At 50.9% G+C, this 22,352-nt stretch overlaps 1 pseudogene; it reads left to right on the top strand.

The window, feature by feature from the left end:
• Positions 1–22,352, top strand: part of LOC109575113 (ankyrin repeat domain-containing protein 26-like) — a 502,197-nt pseudogene that overhangs the window by 113,667 nt on the left and 366,178 nt on the right.

Genomic DNA, 22,352 nt, shown 5'->3' with positions numbered 1-22,352 from the left:
ATGGCTTATGTTCCACTGGTATATGATAGCAGTCATTCAACTGATCTCTTGAAACATTAACACCGTTTTGTTTCAAAAAATGATGCATTATAGAAATGAAAGAAATTTTACTGCTATGTTGTCCCATCCTGCTTACCTCTTTCTGCAGGGGCTCATCGCTTTGTTCAGCCTTTCTCTCAAGTCCCTGTTCATGGCGCCACTTATTGGGGATTTTCTCCCTGGGACTTGGAAGCGACGAATCTGAAAGAAGGACACTTGGACAGTCTCTTGCAAATACTGACAAGTTTATTTCTGCAGTCAAGCTTTTTTATAGAAGCAGAAACAAAGAGCTTAAAGTATGCAGCCAGCAGAGCACATACGGAGTTAACACATAATCGGTAGAAACATTTCAAGGACAGCGTGCTCTAAATGACTCATGGGCTTCTCCCACAACCCGCTCTCACAAGTAACATCCCTATTTATTATTAACTCTTGGCGCTGAGCATAACCAAAGGCAGGAGATGTCTTTCTGTACGTAGTGCAAAGCCAAGTACTTCTGGCCCTTCACCATTTTCCCAAGGACTTTCTCCTTTAATGGCTATTTTGCACTACACTTCCCAACAATTATGCAGCTGGTATCTCAGTAGACAGAGACAACATGTCTCTTTACATGTGGGTTCCACCTTTAATTTACTTGTACAATTCATTGTTATAATTCTATTTTCCTATTTACCTTTTGTGAACTTCCTGAATATGTGACAAAGTATGTACAGTCTACTTTTGAACTATGTTTATCACAGGATTATTGCTTTCTTTCAATAAAGTACTGAAGCAAAATTTCCCAGGGCCAATAAAGAGTGCCGAGGGTAAGCTGTACTCTCACTGAGAACAGACCAGAGCTGGTAATGGGAGCCTGGGTCATCACACGGACATTCTGTTAAAAGAAATGGACGGACACAATGGAAAGGCCAGAAGGTGGAAGCATAGGTGTCCCCAGAGGACGACCGACGGTGTGTTCATGCCTGTGGCTCTGGAGACAAGAGGCTCCATCACTTCAGCATCTGCGGGGACAGGGCCCCTCTGCTGCTGAGGCACAGGCAGCAGGCCAAGGGTGGGAACAAAGTGCAGGTGTCAAGGCTCACCTTCGGTCCCAGGGCAGCGGGTGCCGAGGGCAACCCTGACGTGGACCCAAATGATGCATTAGGGAGTGTGTGTGTGCACACTTGTGTGTGGGAGCTTTTCATGTTATTTTAGTCAACAGTCTTTATTATTCATATATCCATAGAAACAAGAATGTAGCAAGGGGAGGTGGGAGGGAGATTCAAGAGGGACAGGACATACGTACACCTATGGGTAATTTATGTTGATGTATGGCAGAAATCAACCGATATTGCACAAAATTATCCTTAAGTTAAAAAGAACATAGCAAGGTGGTTAGGAAAGTATGAAAAAAAGATTTCTCATAGAGATTTATCCTTAACTCCGTGTACATCTGGGAGCAGGCTTCCACCATCATCAGACCTTCCCCCCAGCATCAGACCCTCCTCCAGTGTCAGGCCCTCATCCAGCATCAGGCCCTTCCCCAGCATCAGGCCCTAGTCCAGCCAGACCCTCCTCCAGCATCAGGCTCTCGTCCAGCACCAGACCTTCCCCCAGCATCAGACCCTCCCCCAGAATTAGACCCTAGCCCAGCATCAGGCTCTAGTCCAGCATTAGACCCTAGTCCAGCTTCACGCCCTAGTCCAGCATCAGGTCCTCCCCCACCCTCAGACCCTCCCCCACCCTCCAACCCTTCCCCAGTATCAGGCCCCCTCCTGAAGTATGAGGTGTGGCAGCTCCACTTGTCTGATGCTCCTGAGCACATTCAGGCAGCCCAGAGCAGCAGGACAATAGCTCTTGCAGGAGGTACATCTTTAGGAATCACCTGCGGAGCAGCAGCAGCTGGGCTCTGTTTCAGGCCAAGGAGAGGCAAAGAAGAGGCACTTGTGCAGGATGCAGTGGAGCCTGTGGGCACGTTCCACAGCTCTGATTCCTCGCCATGGGGGCTTTGCTCTCCTGCTTTCTTTTGGGCCCCAGGGCGGTGTCCTTACAGATTCACGGTCTCCTTGACATCTCAAGGCCAAGTCCTGAGTCGCATCCCAGTCCCGAGTGGCAGAGGGCTGGGAATACCCAAGCTCAAGGCCTGAAAAGATCCCAGGGGGACAGCCGGGCCCCAGGGGGTGGCAGGGCAGAGGATGAGGGTGGCTGCCCACAGAGGGCCCCACAGCAGCACTGAAAGGAGAGCAGTGATACCTTAGCTCACACAGGGACGCTGCCCAGCCTGGCACTCAGAGACGTTATGGCCAGCATCTCTGGGGATGCAGGAAGCCCCGTGAGTGACACCATGCCACCCAGGCCGTGTGGTGGGCACTGCTAACCATGGCCTCGGTTTTCATTCTGGTTCCAACTGTCCCTCCAAGGGCTGATGGGCTCCTCTTCTGAATGGCACAGATATTTTCTTTATGTGGGTGAAAGCATCCCTGCTTGTTTCTGTCAGCCCTGTTGTTGCTCATCATGTGTTTTCCTCTTTACAACCTGTGCTTGCTGCTCTGCCAGTTTAACTTAGGAGCAGCCCTTATTTTCTGCATTTCTAGTTGTCAGCGTTCACTGGGGCTTTCCAGGTGGTGCTAGGGGTAAAGATGCTGCCTGCCCATGCAACAGATAACAAGAGATGTGGGTTCGATCCATGGGTCGAGAAGATGCCCTGGAGGAGGGCGTGGCAACCCACTCAGTATTCTTGCCTGGAGAATCCCATGGACAGAGGAGCTAGTGGGCTACAGTCCCTGGGGTCGCAGTGTCAGACACGACTGAAGCAGGTTATCACACACTCAGGTTTTAGTTCAGCCACTCAGGTGTGTCCGACTCTTTGTCACTCCATGGACTGCAGCACTCCAGGCTTTCCTGTCCTTCACTATCTCCTGGAATTTGCTCCAACTCATGTCTATTGAATCATCATGCTGTAGAACCATCTCATTCTGGTGGCATCCACCAGAGAGGTGGCTGGGGCTTGGCAATGTGCCTGGTCCCGCTGCGTGGGTGTGAACCTGCCCTCACCACTCCCTGACCGTGTGACCGTCACCGTGTCCTCCTCTGTAAATCGGGAGGGGGCAGCACCTGCTTGGGAAGGGGCACACACAGCATCGGTATATAATCAATGCACCATCCATCTCAGTGTTGTATTTATTAATAATAAGGATCACATTTAATAACCTGCTCCTTTTTCTCTCTTGTCACTTAACTGTGCTCCAGATCACATCTGCTTTACTTAACCCTGTAAATCCCACACCCAGCACAAACAAGACTCAACAAATTTGTGGCTGAAGAGGCAGGAACATACCCTGTCTTCAAGGAGATGAAGCCAAGGGAGATGAGGGCCTAATGATAACCCTGTGTGATGAGGGGACCCCAGGAGGACCTGCGTGGCTGTGGGGTGGGGTGGGGGCATGGGCAGAACCCTTGATGAGCTCCTGGGGATGGAGAAGGTGGCAGGAAGGAGGGCAGGTTGTTCCTTGTGGGATGTCCACAGATTGTACTTCACCCCTCACTGATGAGCACTTAGTCAGTTTCCAAACACGTGTCACTGTTAGGAGGAAACAATCATTGCCCAGCTCCTGCTCAATCAATTTCGTACAATATGTTTCTAGCATTGGAGTACAATCATCTGCTTTATTCATTCCATGCTCCATCCATCCACCTATCCAGCCAGCCATCTGTTCATCCATCCATCCACTCACTAATCAATCCATCCATCGACTCATTAGCTCATCTGATCATCTCAGACCCATTGAGAAGACAGACACCTCTTCTGCTCCTGCTCCCAGGAGGACTCCCAGTGTGAGTGACTGGAGCCTCGTGGGGACAATGGAGGAGACACAGAAGGGACATGCCTGCAGGCCCTCCTCCCTCTGAACAGTGAAGCACCCACCTGGTCCTAATGCCTCCTTGCTGGGGTTTTCAGGCTGGCCCTTTTCCTTCTTGCGAAACAAGCAGCTAATGGAGGACTTGATTGATGCCCTTTTTCTTTGGGGCTTTGTGCAGCGAGTCCTGCCTGCTGGTTCTGCTGCTGGGGTTGTTCCCGGGGTTGTCCTGAGAGCCTGTCGAGCTTTAGGGAGAGAAAAGGACCTTTAACTGGCACCCTCGTGCAAACACACACCACTCCACAAGAGCTACTGATAGAAACGGGCATCCAGCAACACCCGCGCCTCAACCTTGCAGCAGAGAGTGGAGTCTCCTTCACCAAACACACTCCACACGAGCAATGCAGGCTCTGAGACACAGACAACCACCCCAGGAATTTGAGATTCTCTGCTTCAAGCTCTCACCCGAGGAGGGCTTGACTCCAGGAAAGCTGGTGCAGAGGGCACTCCGACCCTCCATCAGGGTCGCTGCTTGGCAGGTGAAAATGCTCCAGGAGAAGGCAAGCTCCCCTGCTCTGGGCAGTTCCCCCCGCCTCCTGCAGGGTGACTGTCCCCAGCCGTGGCAGGAGAGCAACAGTCACCGTGCAGGTCTGCTGGCCAAGTGACCACATGTGTCCTCCATCAAGTGCTGCCTGGCTCAGGACTGGAGCTCAGGTGGTAGTCTCAATGAGGACAGTGTCAGTCAAAGGAAGGGACAGAGTCTCCTGAGAGGAGACCCCTGAGGAAAAGGGAGGGACCCTCAAGAGCGAACCTGAGAGGCACGGGGTCGTCACTGTCAGAAACGTGCCCTGGGCCGGGCAGACCTCTACCAATATCAGGAAGAAAGCTACCACAAGAGCCAATATGTAGAGAAGGACGTTTTCTAAAATCATTGAGGTCACTGAGCTCTTCTTCCCCAGCACCTGAAGTTCACCACTAAACACAGGCACTGAACCCAATGGTATTCCTTTAAAATCATCCTTGCAACTCTTTCAAGACAAGAGGCACAGGGCTCCTGAAACTGATGATGCGCACACAGGCCGCTTACTTGTGGGTGTCCCTGATATCCTCGTGGGTGGCTATGCGCAGTGCCCCCGTGTGCAGGCGGTCCAGCCGAAGGGACTGCAGCGAGGTGGGGGGGTCGAGGTTTCACATTTGATGGCAGTCTTGTCATCTCCTACCTCTTCCCGTAAAGCTGGCAGCTGAGGGAGTGAGGTAAGTGTCAAATTGGCTAACAATAGACTGTTTTGAAAATGGCAGTCACACAGGCATTACATTATAACCAGAAACTTATTTGAAAATCTATTAGCTATGCTTTCCCCCAAGTACAAAACCCCCCCTTGTTGTAGCTTAATGCCATCTTAAAGGACAGTCTTGTTCAAGAGAAGCAGGGCTATGGGGCAGTGAGAGCATCCGACTGAATGCAGAGACCCTGGATGGGAGCCTCCCTGCAGCCGGGCTCCACCCTCCCTGGAATCCAGCGACCAGATGGCCCTGCCGGGCAGGACAGCAGAGTGACACCGGTACCATGGACCCTGCATGGCATGAACTGCCCTGATGAAAGGACTGTGCTCATCGCCAGATGCTGCTCAGAAGCACCACAGCTAGAGTATGAAACCTCTCAGCAAAGCCGACCAGACCTTGCTGTTTGAAGGAGAAAAAGATACAGCTTGTGCCACCACCCAAGATCATTTGTAGTGATGATGCAGGTTACTGGAACCCATGACAACAAGAGAAACACAGAAAAGGTACCTAACCCCTCCACGCGAACACCATGTGCCTGGATCGTATTTCTCAGTAACATACAGACTCGGGGCTACCCACTGAAGTACTTACATGCAGTTCGAGTGTCATTCGCTCACAGTGGTTTCCATAAAGCACCCCTGGGTCTTCACTAAGAGATGATCTTGTATCACCCTAGAGGGGTGAGAGGTTCAAAAGGGAGGAGATATATGGGTACCTATGGCTGATTCTTGTTAATGTTTGACAGAAAAGAAAATTCTGTAAAGCAGTTAACTTTCAACTAAAAAATAAACTAATTTTTAAAAAAAGAGATGATCTCTCCTGGACTCCCAGCTTTTCCACTGGTCCTGGATGTGAGGACAAAGACAGTGGTGGTAACAGTGTGGGGAACAGATTAACCCCTCAGGGTCCAGACATGTCTCACTGATACATCTGGGTGTGTGGTTAAGCCAGGGGAGGTTTTAGGAGACATTCATGGCATGTATTTTTATAAACAATGAGTGTGTTGTTTTAACCAACTAACCTGTGCCTTTTTAGTGGGATTCTGTAAAGAATACTGATCCCGTGCAGTCCCACGGGAGCTTGGTGACAACAAAGTGACTTAGTGCAAAATACAGATGAACTCGTTTAACAGCAGCTTGATAAACTGGGCCCCCTCCCCTGAGGTCTAACAAGAACCCTTAGACAATAGAAGGCTACAAAGGCTAGAAATTATCCACATGGAACTGAACAGGGATCGATCTCAAATTCAAGTTAAAATAAGCATCTATAAAAATCAGAAAACAGCAACAAACAGAGAAGGGAAGTGACACACCTGGGTTGACTATGGACTCAGTGGAGACAAACACCTGCCTCAAAGTCAGGGACTGAGGCCAGCCCCTTCCTCCTGAGGAAGGCCTCTGGGTCTGCAGCCTGGCCACCCTCCCCCAGGATGGGAGCTGCCCCACTGGTGCCCACGTGGCCAGGCTGGGCAGCGCCATGTCCACTTAACAGGAGGGCAAAGCAGGCCACACAGCAGGCGAGCGGCACACCCAGGTCACCAACCCCAGGGGGACGGCGCTGCTCTGCTGTGCCCAGCAGAAGGACTCCCGGGCACTGAGCTGCCTGAACTGGAGAGCGGCCACCGCAGTCCTGTGGGAAGGCCCAGGGGTGCTTGGTCAATGGGCTGGGAGCAGGACAGGGACAAGGAAGGCCATCCCTTGGGGCACTGGACTCCAACAACAGGAGCTCATCCAAGTGACCCGAGGGAAGAGGCAGTGAGCTCCCTCCTGATGCTCCCTCCATCAGGGATGCTGTGATGGACATGAGAGCCTCTGGAAGAAAGCGGGCTGGACGGCACAACATTTAAGTGTCCAGACTCTGATCAGACCAGTCCGCACGGCGCTGCTGGGTGTGAGAGCCTGGGCAGGGTGCCTGGCCTCGCTAAGCCTCAGTGTCTATCTATGTCTGCTGAATGGGGATAGAAGCAGCCTGGACCTCACCTGGGGATGAGATGACAGACTCAGAAAGCATGTGCCCAGAGCACAGAGTCTCCTGCACACTGCTACCCACCATCATTAAATTGGCTTCCCACAAATCTATCATCTATGGCTCTGATTCAGTCATTTCTTATAAGAAAACACTAAGCGGAAATTCCATGGTGGTCCAGAGGTTACGACTTGGCACTTTCACTGCTGGGACACTGGTCTGATCCCTGCTTGGGGAACTAAGATCCCATAAGCTGTGCAGCATGGCCAAAAACATAAGTAAAGAACATTTTAAAAATAATAAATAATACTATGTCTATTATAAACAAGCATGAGATGATGAGAAGGCAAACAAGTGGGAGAAAGGCAAACTGTTACAATTGTCCCAACGAATGACCTATTTCCAACAGAACCATCAGCACATTTTAAGTGGTGGGTGAGTTTTATTACTTCCATTAAAACGTCAATTATTCACCAGGACATAACCACACAGTGTTCATTCATGTTAAACAATAAGGACTCTTTAGTACTTCACAGAGAAACCAAGGCCTGCTAAATTACTAGTTTACCTTTCGACGCTGCTTCTTTAAATCACTAGGCTGATGGATTCATGCAAAGAAATGAAGAGAAACCAGATTTATTGCGACTTTGAAGCTAAAATTTCAAGAATCTGTAGAGGCAAATACAGTAAAGCAAAAATGATGGCAAACATGTAAGTGACATGAAGATTTAGAGAACATGTGACTGGAAGCAGAACATTTTTTTTTTTTTTTTTGACCACAGAAGTTAAATAAGCTATTCAAGATTTACTAGAGAAACACTATAAATTATTACTCAGGAATAATACCACTCTATTACAACATCATGATTTATTAAAGCACAGCATTCTGTACAACAAAGGGCCTTAACAGTTATCTATTCTCAGCCAAATTTCTCTATAAGTTAGTTTCTCTTATTAAAAAACATGTTATACTTTAAATTAGTATTTTAACTGATGAGGAACTTACCATGATACCTAGTTTAACATTGAACAAATCTAACCACCTATTGGACATTAATGTAAAATCCTGATATAGAATTTGATTTAAAACTTCTCACAATAAATTCATTAAAGCAAGCTCCCTGTGAAAATATGTAAGAATGAAAGCTAGCATAATAGCAGGTGCAGTCTTTACATTTTATTAACCATAGATGATACTTTTTAAATGAGTCTAACATAGACATTAACTGTGCAAAAGCTGATGAGATTTCCAGAAATACAAGCACCAACACAGAAAGGATATTGTGTCAGTTCAGTTCAGTACAGTCACTCAGTCGTGTCCGACTCTTTGTGACCCCATGAATCGCAGCATGCCAGGCCCCCCTGTCCATCACCAACTCTCGGAGTTCAACCAAACTCATGTCCATCGAGTCCGTGATGCCATCCAGCCATCTCATCCTCTGTCATCCCCTTCTCCTCCTGCCCCTAATCCCTCCCAGCATCAGAGTCTTTTCCAATGAGTCAACTCTTCACTTGAGGTGGCCAAAGTACTGGAGTTTCAGCTTTAGCATCAGTCCTTCCAATCAACACCCAGGACTGATCTCCTTTAGAATGGACTGGTTGCATCTCCTTGCAGTCCAAGGGACTCACTCTCAAGAGTCTTCTCCAACACCACAGCTCAAAAGCATCAATTCTTCGGCGCTCTGCTTTCTTCACAGTCCAACTTTCATATCCATACATGACCAATGGAAAAACCATAGCCTTGACTAGATGCACCTTTGTTGGCAAAGTAATGTCTCTGCTTTTTAATACCTATCCAGGTTGGTCATTAACTTTCCTTCTAAGGAGTAAGCGTCTTTTTAATTTCATGGCTGCAATCACCACCTGCCGTGATTTTGGAGCCCCCCCCCCCCAAAAAAAAAGTCTGACACTGTTTCCCCATCTTTTTCCCATAAAGTGATGGGACCAGATGCCATGGTCTTAGTTTTCTGAATGGTGAGCTTTAAGCCAACTGTTTCACTCTCCTTTTTCACTTTCATTAAGAGGCTTTCTAGTTCCTCTTCACTTTCTGCCATAAGGGTGGTGTCATCTGCGTATCTAAAAGTCCATTAATTCTACACTTAAGAGGATCATTTCTTTATGTAAGCACAATCTCATTTATGAATTACACATAATATATAGTTTAGGATCCATCTACATTATGCTTATAACTGCATGCTGCTGCTGCTAAGTCGCTTCAGTCCTGTCTGACTCTGTGTGACCCCATGGGCTGCATCCTACCAGGCTCCTCCGTCCATGGGATTTTCCAGGCAAGAGTACTGGAGTGGATTGCCATTGCCTTCTCCTGTAACTGCATAGTGATACACCAATTCAAATTAATGCTATGGGGGAAAAACACCATTTAATGAGACATGAAGACAAAGCACAAACCCGACTAAGGGGACTCACGCTGTGGACCACAGCACTGCTATGACCAGAGGAAGTGGGGGGACGGTGGAGGGGAGATAGATGGGTAGATGGAGGGGAGATGGCCCTCGGGGGCTGGAGGGGGGGGGGGGTCTGGATTGATGACGACTAAGCAGACAACAGGATGAGACAGGAAATCAAATCCAATGATGAAAGCAGACACACCATCAGAGAACTCCAACAGCAAGGAAAACATCCAGAACTGTTCTTTTCCAAATACTCGGAAAGAAATCAAGCATGAAACCACAGAGAAATCATCAAAGAATTTTAAATATCAGCTAATTAGCCAATGATGCCAATTATAAAAACAGTGTCAAAAGACCACAAAATGGACTAGTTACCACTTCACAGGCCTCTAAAATGATTCACGGTTAATTTAATTATAAGCTGACTAACAATGCAGCTAACATGAAATGGGTGGTAACAGAAAAAAGAGATAATACAAGTCCAGTTACAAAGCAGAGTGTTCTACACGTGATTTTATGGGGTAAACAGCAATGCACTCACAACACCTAAGCTAAACACACAAGAAAGCTGGAACATGTGCTTTAGAGCTGCACACTCTGTCACCAAAAGCCCTAGCTTGTCATCCCAGTTTTAGACTCGGAAAAGTGAGGCAGCACGATGTCTTCCCTGGGGCCCTGGGGCACTGGGCTTTTAACCAGGTTTCACATGCAGAGCTGGCCTGAGTGCATGGCCAGGTCCATCAGCAAGCAGACCAGTGTAGATTCTTGGTTTTGTTCCCACCGCGTGCCCTGCACCCTGTAGCCAGGCATCCCTAATGGAAAATGTGCTGCATGGCTTTCCCATGCCATGAGAGCTGCCTATAGTTACTTTCACAAAGCTGTCTGCTCCCTGAGAACAGAAACTTCCCTGCAGCTGCTGTGCCCAGCACAGGCCAGGCCCAACGTTACAGAGGCAGGCTCTGGATGAGTTCATGATGACGTGCTAAGTTAGTGGTCCAAATATCAAGACTAATTTATTGCTGTGCCATTGTGGAATGATTAAAGACTAGGCAGTTTAAAAACTTTTAAACCTCTGAGTGTAGCAAATGTACTTGATTTTCTTCTGGGTATAAAGAGAAAAAACAAACAAACAAAAAAACCAGTTTGCTGGGGGAGGGATGCGGCAGGGAGGAGGCAGACACATACCAGAGTCATGATGCCCAGCCAGTCTCACTCCTGTGCCGGGCTGTGCCACCTCCTTTTGGGCTTGGGCAGGAGCAGACAGGAGCCAGTATGCAAGGAGGCGGGAAGCAGGTTGAGGGAGCTCACTGATTTAAAACGACGGAGGCTGCCTAAGCTCCCCCTGCCCTCCCTGCTCTCAGTCTCCTCGGCCCTCTGCTCCGTGTTCTCCTTCTCTTCTTCGATCAACCTAAAATAGAATAAACCCCGTCACCTGCCTTTGTCAGCAGAGGAACCTGTCTGAACAATAAATTTGGGCTGGCATTCTGTGTCATGATTAGCAAATTCCAGAAACAGTTGCTCAATTAATATCTCTGCCAAAAGGTTCTACGTTTCCTCTTTTTAATATTCTCAAACTTAGAATAACTTAGCGTTGAGTCTTACAAACTGTCCTTGATCATTCACACTTGATTTCACTTATTTACTCTAACATTCTGAAGGGGCCCTGGTGGTGACTCTCTTTCTGTGAGGAGATACTTCAAGTTGACAACCCTTACCTCCCCTGCTCTCAGGGCAGAGATGCACGTCAGTGCCTCAAGTCTTTTCCACTGGGAATCGGGAACTCTGTATAATCAAAACAGCAATTCATGAACAAGCTGCAGTTTCCAAACACAAGTCTCCAGACCAGATGAAGTGCTGAGTTGATCTTTTTTTTTTTTTTAAGGTTGTGTATATACAAACACATCACTTGATGAAGTTCTCCACCAGCTTTGTGTGAGTTTCTGGATCCATGTCAATGTGCTGCATTAACCTAGAATTCACAGTTGCTGCTCTTCTCCCCTAATGTGTGGTGGATGATTTTATATAGCATTTTAAATACAAGATTATGCAAATAAAATGATTTTCAAATTAAAATACAAGATTCTTACAGGAAGTAAACTCTCCAGCTTCACTTCTACTTATACATCTTGAAAGTTTTTCACTGTTGATAACAAGTTGATGGACAGAATTTACCATTTACATCAAGTCAACTTGCCGCATAAGGAAAAATCACTTTTACCTGACAACTTTCTGTAAAGTAAAAATATTAATATATAACCGTTCCATACTTCCTGCAGGGACGTGGAAAGACCATCTTTCTGAGCTCGTCTGTGCTCAAACACAGCCCACAAAGAGGTTTGTCTTGGCGTCAAATGGGCAGGCGGCACCACCTGCGTTTGCTGGTTGTCCCGTTCACCACCTGCCTTTCCCCCGGAGCCCCGCGCTCAGCCAACAGGAATGGGCACCTCGGCCTGGGCTGATGTGACAAGAACAGTCTGAGCAGCAGCTCTGCCTGGTCCTGTGCAGTGTCACCGGCCTGCGGCCACTCTGAACGTGGACTCGGGACACGGGCATAGCTGTGCGGGTGTGGCACCAGGCAGGCCTCGGGGCCCCCAGCCACCTGGCTGCACCCAGACCCAAGGCCCCCTGCTCACCACGAGGCAGGCCTTTGGATTCTATCCTGTTTTGAAAATTGTTATAACTGCCAAGATGGTGTCTAAAGAAAACATCTTAAATATACTGATGAGATGAGAAAAACTCAAACACATGTCCTTGGACCACTGTCTTACAACAAGCCAATCTTCACACTGCATTAAGTTAAAAAGGAAAATGCAGATCTGAGTGGGAAGTTGCCAACCCCAAAACCCCAGCTTTCCCCAGGTGGCTTTTCACCAGAACGTGGGGGGCTCCGAGGGATACAGGAGGGTGCACGGGCCGCAGGGGACACCGCCTCGGCACCTCACCCACCTTGGGGCTCAGAGCTGAGGGGGACACCCCACAATGCCCCCCCCCACAGAGTGCTGACAGCACACCGTGGACAGAATGCCCTGGCTCACCAAGCTCGATAATCAAGGGCAATCTCAAAACTGAAAATTCTTGAAGCAGACCTGAGGTCAGGTTTCTTACTACGGAACACTCAGACGTCCCTAGAAGACAGCTCCTCAGAGAAACCGAGTTTCTGGGGAGCCGAGTTTGCCATCACCCACTAGATCTCTTCATTGATGGTGTCCAGCTGCTCCTGCAGCATCACAGTCAGAGTCTCGGCATCGGCCTGCCTGCTGGGTGACAGCTGAGCGACCGAGCTGAAGAAGGTGACCCTGTTGCCCTCACCGTCAGACATTCCCTCGTCACTCTGGAATGCCTGGGTCACGTCGGCCAGCACACTGGCTTGCTGCGCGTGCTCCCAGTCCTGCTCCTTCAGGGTGTGCATCTGGGCACGAGAGGACCACGTCTTGTCAGCGACATTCAGAGCCGTCAAGTCTATCAGGAACTGAGCCCAATTTTACATGGAAGCCCTGACTGTGGATAAATGGCCATGCTCATGAGACACTGCCATCTCTTAAGCGAGCAGGACTGAAGAAACGGGCAGGGGGAGAATCCAGTTCCTAGATGGCCTGGTGACACCCAGGACGGCAGGCAATCCTATGAGGTTATTCACAAGGGTGGGCTGATGGAGTCAGAGACAGAAACTGAAAATTACAAAAATACGTCCATGCCTCCATCAGCCAGGCTGGAGGAAAATAAGAAAAAAAAAAAAAAACCCTTCAGCTCGGCAGCCACTGGGTCCCTATCAGAGGTCATCTCTGGTACCAGTTCACCAGAGAGTGCCATCCTCTCAGGCTTCCAGCCCTCCATTTCCCAGGCTGGTCTGAACACCCACAGACAGGAGCGAGCAGGGGCAGCCAGGAGACAGGAGGGCCAGCCCCCCCCCACCCCCCCGTGGCTCTCCTCTCGGGGCACAGGCCCTCGGGCTGTTCTGGGGGACGGCCCCTCACACCACAAGGGAGGCTCTGTCATCAGAGACACATGGAAGAGTTCCCGCGGGGCCCCGTGCTGCCCTCCGGCTCTCACACCTCACACCCTTCTCTCTGCAAATGTCCCCCCTGCCACACTGTCACCCAGGTCCTGCCTTCTTTCCCAGACATGACCTCAAAGGAACTGAGGGGCAGCCTCGAAGTGCTGGCTTGCTGGCTCCCTGTTCCCTGTGGCCAGTGCCCTCGCCTCCTGTCTTTGTCACGACCCCACTCCAGGGCTGGGCTACCCACTTCGCTGGCTCCAGGACCACCTGCCATCATTCCTGCTCCGCTCCAGCGAACCAGCTGCGTATGGGTTCACCCCCATCAGCCCGGTCAGCACGTCCTCTCCCTTCTCTTGCCTTCCAATAGCACAATGGGAACCAGCAGATTCCTCCTCCGGGGCTCCCTGCAACACCCACTGTGGGTCTCTGAAAGCTCCCTGGGAGCGGCCTCTACAGTCCCCTCCCCACCCAGTCTCTAGCTCTCTGCCAGCAGGCGGTGGGTGTGCCCCACTCTGCAGGGCAGCTCCCTGGGGGTTCGAGGAACCCATGTTACCAAGCCCCCTCCCCTCCTTGCCCTCCCCCACGCCCGCCCCAGCATGTCTTTCCCTGGGCTCCAGGCCCTGCCCTCCCTGGGGTTATTCCTCAGTCCCTTGCACCCCTTCTCAACCTTGGAATGCAGGGTGCCCCACAGCTTTACCCTTGCACCCCATCTCTCTCCACCGGCACCCGCCTGGTGACTTTACTGTGCTCGTGGCTTTCAATGCCATCTGTATGCCCACAACCCCAAGTCCACCCTGAGCTGAGTGAGTTCTCTCCCGGATGCAGGACGGAACACTCAGCTGCTCTACTGACATGTTCCCTGGGACACCCCATGGGCTCATCCACCTCAACAGGGCTGAGGCCCGGCTCTTAGCTTCCCGTCCCGGCAGCCCTCCTCACCTCAGGAAACAGGCTCTGGCCTCGAGCTGCTCAGGCCTGAGCCCGGGCTCCTCCCTGATGTGGCCCGCTCTCTCCCTTGTCCCCACTGGTTGACACGACCCTTTTTCTATTTCCAAGTGGCTACTTCTCTTCCTGCCTCCGGGTCTCTGGTTCAAGGTCACCCTCCTGGTGTCATCTTGCTGGCCACCCTGTTCACACACAATCGTCCCCTCCTCCTCGGACAACTCGGGCACTCTGATCTTTCCCTGCTCATTACTGTTCGACAGCCTACGCGGGTTTAAAAAGGGGTCCACAAATTCTTCCATCCTCCTCCCTTCAAGAGGCAGAAGGGGCAACTCCTGCTCAGCCCCTGAGCAAGGCAGGACTTCGCAGCTCACTCTCACAAACAGAAGTGAAGGTGTGCGGCCTCAAGACGAGGGTGCAAAAGGCCCCGGGCAAAACCCCACGCTCTCGCACTCAGAGGGTGTTCCGGGGAAAGCCAGGCCATGGGAAAGCCACACGGCAGGGACCTGAGCCTGTCCCTTGCAGCCAGGTGAGTCTGAAAGCCTGCCATCCAGCCCTGGGGGGCCTTCCCGTGTCTGTGCCCTCAGGAGGCCCTGAACCAGGCCTGCCTGCTACAATGCACAGGCACTGTGGACTGTGAGCTGCTCCCTGGGAAGTCACTAAGCTTTGCAATGATTCGTTACATAGCAGTGGATAAAGAACACACACAGTTTTTAATTCACTGCTGGAGTCCTACTTCTGACCATGTCTGGTCCAAACTAACTGCTCACTGAATATGGAAGGTCAAAACACAGACATGTATGAACAAATACATGCCATGAATGAGGTGAAAATATAAAAGCACTTAAACTTCCAATGAGAATTCTTCTCACTATAAGCTGATGGATATGTGTATCCATTTACTCATAGGATGATTTCAAAACTATGCTAATTAGTACCATGCTGGGCCTCACAGTAGGCCACAAGTTATCCAAATTGGTTATTTTAAGAAAAAAAAAAAAAAAGCATGCTTTAAAAGTAAACTCTTAGCCAGAAAAAGGAAAATGGGAAGACATAAAGCGACCTATCAGCACTTTGTTCCAAACCGACCTCAGGAGCACAGTGTGAGGGGGCAGGTGCCTCACAAGGTGCCCACCAGGGACGGGAAGGGGGCAGCGGGGTCCTTGCTTCTGGTGGCTCATCATGCAGCGCTGCCAGCTGGCCTTTCTGGAGGCATCGCAGCACTGCCCCATCTCCTGAGTAGTCTGCCGGCCGGTCTGCCACCAGGAACTTGAGGTCCAGGGCACTGCCCAAGTGGGGTAGGCTGAAACACATGGCAAAGAGCAGTGCTGTTAGCAGAAAAGAGAGCTGACTCTGTCAGTCAAGCCAGAGCCTGTCCATTTGGAAGATTGGCAATTTCACAGCAAAAGGGCCCCCGGGAGGACACTGCCCTCCTGGCTCCAACAGCAACAGGCCGCCTGCTGCTCTGCAGACACTCAGGGCTCATCCCCAGCAGCTGGAAAACTCCCGTATGTAGGGAAGGCAGTGCTGACTTGAGGTTGTGGAGCTGACTAGGACAGCATCGGCTGTCTGGGGCTGGGGCATCCAGGGTCCCCCTGGAGCCCACTCTCAGGTCCCAGGGTGGGGCCTGCACCTTCTCTGCTTTCCCCTTGGCACCCCACCTCCCCTTTGGCCTGCACCTTCTCTGACCTCTGTCTCCCGTGTGAAGTCCGTGGATCACAATCACCGGTCTGCCTGGAACACTGTCTGCACTGCTCTCAGTGTTTTTAAAGGTGCCGCAGACAACCCGCAGCAGAAAGGGCTCGGACCCACAGCTCAGAGCTGAACACCACTGGTGTCTCCCATTAAAACAGAGGTGAGCGTGTCACCGGACTCTGGGCTGAACAAGGCCCAGCACAGATGCTCAGGCCCTGAGCACTAAGGCCTGGGCCTGCAGGTGCCAGGAGCTCACTCAGCAGGGGCCTGCTGAGAGGCAGGGTGGCCCCGACTTGACTGTGAGCCACCTGCACTGCAGGACTGCCCGGGCTCTGCTCAGTCTTGTCCCTGGGAAGAGGGTGGTGCCTTCACGTGCAGGAGTCCCTAAACCCGGGAGACAGGGCCCTCCTCCGAGGAAAGGACACCCCATACGTTTGCAGAGTGGCCAGGTTCAACCACCAGCTCAGCTGGCTCGGGGTCACATGCTGCTCTGATCGACGGTTTTGCGAGGAACACTGTGTTGCACAGGAGATGGAAGTCTGGAATCTCCCGGAGCCACACCTGTCTTCCCTCCTGTCTCCCCTCCCTCCTGACAGAACTGTTCCCTTCTCTACTCCACTTCCACCCAAGGGTCTGGGGCCAGACCACACTTGGGAACTGGGTAGGGGGTATGACACAGTCCCACTGTGGACTGTGGACCCTCAAGGGTTCTCTGAGGGCCACAGAGGCCTCCGGGTTGGGTTGCACCCCAACCATCACCTCCTAGTCCCCTCGTGGGGTTCAGCCTCCATCTCTTTCCCCCTCATCACCCGAAGCTCTATCTCCCCAGAGAAGGTCTCAGAGACAAGGTGACCAATTCCTCTGGGAAGCCCCACCAAATATGCCATGCCTACCCTGCCTGTGAGCTGGGTTTTCAGTCCCCACTCCCTTTCTCCTGAGCCAGCATAGTGCCCCCCACCCAGCCCACAGTGCCCGCAAGCCCCACTCCGAAGCCCCACCTGTGCTGCTACGTCACTGTCGTGACCCCTCGAGAGCTGCCTCCTGGAGACACCCCTCCCTCGCACCAGCCGCTGGGGCCCACTGCCTTCAGAGCACAGCGGGCCCTCCTGCCCCGTGGCTGCTTCCTCTTCTTGTCTCTCACACTCACTGACACACAGGGGACTGGTGACCAGGCCCTAGGCTTCTCCATCTGAGCCCCCAAACCATGCCAGGCCTCGGGTCCTGGCACCAGGGCCCTCCTCATTACCCCAAAACCCCCAAGAGCAGGAGGCCATGCCCACCTCCTCTTTCCCCACTGTCTACACAGTCTGCCTCACACTCACCTTGTCCACTCCGGGAGCAGGGGTTCCCCACTTCTGACAGCACCAGCCTCTCACCTTGGGGGAGCTCTACCGGCAAGTCCAGCCAAGTCCCCTATCCGCTCTGCAGGGCACGTGCTCTCCTTGAACTCCACCCACTGTGGTTTCGGACTCCACCTGCCAGTTTCTGGCTCTGCCTTTGTCTCACATGATATCCCCTTACTCTAGAAGAAGGCTAGGTTGAGGCCCTGGACTGTGAGGATCCCCTAAGTACCCAAACACAGAAATATGGGTATGGGCTCCAAACTGTCTCCTAAGTCAGGCTTCAAGTAGTAGTCGATTTCCTACAGATGAATGAATGTCACCAGTTAAGCACTTAATAACCTTTGCTAAAGTTTCTCTCTCACTTGTGACCATTTTCTGTGAAGAAGCCAAAGAAACATTTAAATACTTAATAAGAATTACCGCCCCTCAAACAATGAGTAAGAAAAAATCACGATGCTCAGTAATCTGCTCGCCTCATTCACAAGCCAGGTGATTCCTCCCACTGCAGTCAACAGCAAGTCATGTCTCAGTCTCCATTCATGTAAAAAAGACTACAGGTCATTAACCTTCTGCAACTTTTCAGAAACATCAGTGTCACAGTCTCTTAGGCCCCTCAAATGAATACACCCAAATATCAACTGGTCGCCCCCACACTTCCAAATCTCTGCCTGTGGTTTTGAGTGTTGTCAATACTGTGACTACCACTCCATGGTACCAAGTTTGATCCTAAGGAACGATGCTTGTCTCTTCCCTCTCGCTGGCCACGAAGCTACAGGCTCCTTGAGGTGCAACTATGAGCAACACCCAGTCATACTGTCCACACATCAGACAGGCCCTTGTCACACTCAACAGCGCTGAGGGGAGCTGCCTGGGGGAGCAGCCTACCCATAGTGGAAGGGAGCCCCTCGCACTCTCGTCTGGTCCAGTTCAGCTCTCAGGGTTTCCAGGTTTACAATCAGCTGGTCCTAAGAAACAGCAAATGACACAGCCTGCACCGCTTGCTTTCCTGATGTAAAATGACTTGCACCAAAATGTGCAGAACAGGTTACGTGAGTAGGTATCAACTCTGAACATTTTAATTCTGAGAAAATGTTCTCTAAGAGTCCCTAGAAAATATAAACACTCAGAACAATATTCACCCATAAACCATAATGAGGAGGAAGTTCCATCTCAGGGGTAGAAAAGGTTTCTCTGGAGGAAACATGGCAAGCCATTAACAACGATGAAGTCTGTAGAGAGAAGCTGGACTTCAGGTGGGGGTTCGGGTCAGGGGCACATGACTCACTCTATTGCCCTCACTCCTCTCATTGCTTTAAACGGTCTCCATGGAGCTCACCTGCATTCCTGGGCATTCCTCACATTCATTCCTCTACAGCCCACTTCACTTCCTCATGGAGTAAAGCAAGTCAAACGGGCCAAGTTTCCGAGTCACTCAACTCAACCTGGCATCTCTGTGCTGTCAGCCATGGCAGTCACTCGCCTCGAGCAGCCCCTGAGCACGTGAGACAGGCTGGTGCAACACTCGATGTGGAAATCACACAGAAGATTTCAAGACTCACAGTGAAAGAAGGATGTCAAGTAGCCCGTTGGGTTTTAGGAAATTTTAGATTGTGTAGGTGGCTCGTATTATCTTTCTGATGCACAGCACAGTCCACGTGAAAGGCTCACGCTTTGTCTCAGCTTTTGGGTGATCCCAGAAAAGATTACTCAGAATTCTGAACCACACATAATGGCTACACACTCTAGATCCAACTATAATGCAAACACATTCAGTGTTCAAAACCAGAAATACTATACATGTTACAGCAGTGGATTAGCCATAAGGAAAATGTAACTTGACTTCTGCTAGGCATCTGCTCAAACTCATGTCCATTGAGTTGGTGATGCCATCCAACCATGTCATCCTCTGTCATCTACTCTCTTCCTGCCTTCAATCTTTCCCAGCATCAGGGTCTTTTCCAATATGAAAATTCATATTAAAAAACTGGAAATAATTACCTCAAGCAATTTTTAAATGTATTAACAAAGTTGGCAAGGCTGTGTTTTATAAAATGAGCATCAATTTCAAGGTTTAAAAAGCTGTTTTAGAACCTACTGTATAAAAAAACAATGGAGAGAAGACAGAAGAAAGATCTATTTGAGATTGGCTTTGTGTTAAAAATTGCTGAGACTAATTGATGGGTCATGGGTATTTATCATACTACTCCATCCACTTTTGTGCGTGTTTGAAAATTTCCATTGTAATACATTTAAAAACAGTTTATTTTCTGTTAGAACAGTCTTCTCCAGCAACACAATTCAAAAGCATCAGTTCTTCAGGGCTCAGCCTTCTTTATGGTCCAATTCTCACACCCATCCATGACTACTGGAAAAATCATAGCTTTGACTATATGGATCTTTGTCAGCAAAGTGATGTCTGTACTTTTCAATATGCTATGTTTGTCATATCTTTCCAAGGTGCAAGCATTTTTTAATCTCATGGCTGCAGTCACCATCTGCAGTGATTTTTGAGCCCAAGGAAAGAAAACCTGTCACAGCTTCCACAATAAGGCATCAGCATTCAAAGATTTTTAAAGCAAAACAAAAGTTGGCTTTGAATTGGCTTAGTCATAAACAGCATCCTGATCTCAACAGACTCTGAACAGCAATTCTGAAAGTAAGGAAGAGCACCTCTGATCAGGAGCCATTGAGCTCTCTGCCTAAGCGGGGAGGGCGCCTCACCGTGGGTCTCACGATGGGAGTCAGAACCACTGCCCCCTGGGAGCCCGCCTGTGAGGCTCTGCAGTCCGGGCCCAAGAACACAGGCATAGTGGGGACAGTACTGACACGTGAGGATGGACCTGGGATCCCCACTCCATTTCCTGAATAGTCTGTATCGCCCTGTGGCCAACCTTTCCAGGAAACCTCTCTCAGGACTCGGTGATGGGAGCCTCCACCATCACCCTTTCCTGACACGCCTTCTGTCACAGCCCAACTACGGTTCTCCTCCTGCCTAGCAGCAGCCATCCTACACACACACCGTGTCTGGACCAGCGGTTTGACATGTGGAAGTCCAGCGCCATGTCCGAGGCAAGCAGGCTCCACACCTGGGCGCCATGCCTTCAGTTTCATGGGCCCCGGGCTGGCACCCGCAGGTGTGTCTGAGGGGCAGTCGTGAAGTCCACCTGTATCCCAAGCAGCTCCCAGACTGGCTGGTCAGAGCAACATGCAGCCTCTTTGAACGTGGGGATGCCCTGGCCCCTGCCCAACACCTATGGGCGACCACCTCTGGCCCTGCTCCCGAGGAGGTGGGTGCCTGGATCAGCAGATGGGGCCACACATGCACACACTCGGCAGCAGGGAAGGGAGCGCTGGCTCCCACCCAAGCCGTGTCTCCCACTCAGACGCCGCCTCCCCATCAGCACAGGCACTCACTGCAGCTCCTTGTTCTTCTCCTCCAGTTGGGCCTCCATCTGGCACAGCCTATTCTCAATGCTGCCATGACTCTCTCCTGCTTGTCGGCCAAGAACAGCATCAGCTCCGCTCGCAACGACCCTGTCCTGACGGCACGCGGGCTGTGACTGCAGGAGCAGCAAGAGGACCATGCTCTGTGTGGACCACGGCCCCGGTTCGTGGGAGGCATGCCCACATGCCTGCTCACGCAGACTGTGCAGCTTTGTGTGTGACGCGTGGCTCACGGAGGGTGCTGGTGACCGGCTCATGAGAGGAGACGTGCTCCCCCCTGCCCCGGGCCCCACAACCGCGGCTGCTGCACCCCCTCCTTTGACTGCCTGTGGCAAGCCAGTGCAGGCAGCAGGCAGCGCCAAGTGTGGGACGCACAAGGCACACATTCTACCTTTCTAAGCTGGGAAGGAAGTTCGAACCGTTTAGCCTCTTTAGTGGCAGAGCTTCTGGAAGACAAAAAGTCGGACTACAAGGCCAACCGGGGACGGACAGCAGAGATGCCAGCGGGGGAGGAGAAACCAAGCCTGGAGAGGAAGATCACAGGCAGAAGGGCGCCCCCTGGCGGTTGTTAGTGACCCTGCTCTGGGAGGGTCTGCGAGCACCCGACACCGCCCGCCGACCACCAACGGAAGGCCCCTCAGCTGCTCACTGAGCTCCGGGCAACGCTCCCAACAGCCGCACCAGCACAACCCCGGCCCAAATCTCCATCCCCAGCCAGTGCCCACCGGCAGTGCGGGGCAACACTTTCCCACCAGAAGGACAGGGTGGCTGACTAGCTGGCTGGCTGGCAGTGGGGACGATTCCTGTAGCAGTGCCACATCCCAGGGATGTTTCTCATAAATCATGACCCCCACAGACACGACCGCCAGAAACATCATGATTCCACATGGTCACACAGCTCGGGCCTGAGGATCTGAGGGTGAGAAAATGACATTGGACTTGTCTGACCGCTGGTATCACTGTCACACATCCCTTCAAGGAGCGGAACCTCAGAAAACTAGAGAAGATGGCCAGGCAAGCTGCCTCAGAAGAGCCCACACAGCATGCTCCCGTCTCTCTGAGAGAACGGGCTCCACAGATGTCACCAGACTCGTCTGAGGGAATCAGGAGGAAATTTCAGCATTCAACAGGCAGGTGGAAGCGGGGATGAACTGGGAGACTGGGGTTGACATATATACAGTACTGATACTACACATAAAGTCAATGAGTAAGGACCTAGTGTACTGCACAGGGAAGTCTACTCAGTGCTCTGTGGTGAAGTAAATGGGCAGGAAATCTAAAAGAAAGGCAGATACATAGATAGATAGATAGATGACTGATTCACTTTGCTGTACAGCAGAAATTGACACAGCAGTTTAAAGCCACTATACACCAATAAATGAATGAATGGATGAAT

The sequence above is a fragment of the Bos indicus genome, chromosome 21 (genome assembly GCF_029378745.1).
Source record: "Bos indicus isolate NIAB-ARS_2022 breed Sahiwal x Tharparkar chromosome 21, NIAB-ARS_B.indTharparkar_mat_pri_1.0, whole genome shotgun sequence".
Classification (NCBI taxonomy): Eukaryota; Metazoa; Chordata; class Mammalia; order Artiodactyla; family Bovidae; genus Bos; species Bos indicus.
This window is presented reverse-complemented; position numbering and strand designations above follow the sequence as displayed.